The sequence below is a fragment of the Eufriesea mexicana genome, unplaced genomic scaffold, assembly GCF_001483705.2.
Source record: "Eufriesea mexicana isolate 0111107269 unplaced genomic scaffold, ASM148370v2 scaffold29004, whole genome shotgun sequence".
In the NCBI taxonomy this organism is placed as follows: domain Eukaryota; kingdom Metazoa; phylum Arthropoda; class Insecta; order Hymenoptera; family Apidae; genus Eufriesea; species Eufriesea mexicana.
The window spans coordinates 1-1004 of NW_016935747.1; the positions used below are offsets into that span (position 1 = coordinate 1).

A 1004-nucleotide genomic window follows, 5' to 3' on the forward strand; every position below is an offset into this window, starting at 1 on the left:
CATCCCAGAAAACCAGTTCGGATTCAGACACAAACATTCACCTGTACACGCCATAAATAAGCTTGCCTCGGATATATGCTGAGCTTTAGACGGAAATCAATGAGTAGGAGCCTGCTTAATAGACCTTGAAAAGGTATTCGATACAGTGTGGATAGCAGGAGTAATTTTCAAAATGATCAAGAAAGGCTTTCCGAAATACTTAATTAAAATAGTATGGAACGTAACATCGAACAAATCGCTTGTAACCTCAGAAGGCCCACTAACATCCAGTAAAGAATTCGTAATAGAAAACGGATAAGATTACAACAGGGTATCGTAAATTCTCCCATAATATTTAATATATTCAACAGCGACATCCTTAATCTATTTGAGCAAAACTCATCGAACCACAAAAAATCAATAGCTTTCGCAGATGACCTTATTATATACATCACCGACAAAAAAATAAAAGAAATCCAAGTAAAACTGCAAGGTCTATTCGAAAAAATACAAAATTATTATCATACGTGGAAGTTAAAAATCAATATAAACAAATGTGAAACGATTTTATTTAGGCAAAATTTATCAAATTTAGGTCGCAACGATAGGAAACATTGCAAAAACTTCAGTATAAGAGAAAAGGAAGATGCAGGTGAAACCATACCCCATAAAATTTGTGTAAAGTATCTAGGAGCGCACATAGATGAAAAATTAACATTTAAAAACCACATCGAAACTCAGTTAACTAAGGCTAGAAAGGTATTCTGGAAAATGGAGAGATTATTCTATTCAAAACACGTAAACAGAAGTACAAAGATTCTCTGCTGCCAATCATTGGTCAGGCCCGTAATAACATATGGCTGCCCTATATGGTACAATATATCGGCATCCTTGATGGAAAAAATTAGAATCTTTGCAAGAAAATGCTTAATAGCATGTCTCGGTACGTATAGAACGGAAAATTCAAGCTACAAAAAATTTGTCAGAAATAAAAAAATATACAACCTAGCAAACATCCCTCGCAT

At 34.3% G+C, this 1004-nt stretch overlaps 1 pseudogene; it reads left to right on the forward strand.

Annotated features, from left to right (window-relative positions):
* The first annotated feature begins 107 nt into the window (after window positions 1–107).
* On the forward strand, window positions 108–922 carry LOC108554546 (RNA-directed DNA polymerase from mobile element jockey-like; annotated as a pseudogene).
* The last annotated feature ends 82 nt before the right edge of the window (window positions 923–1004 follow it).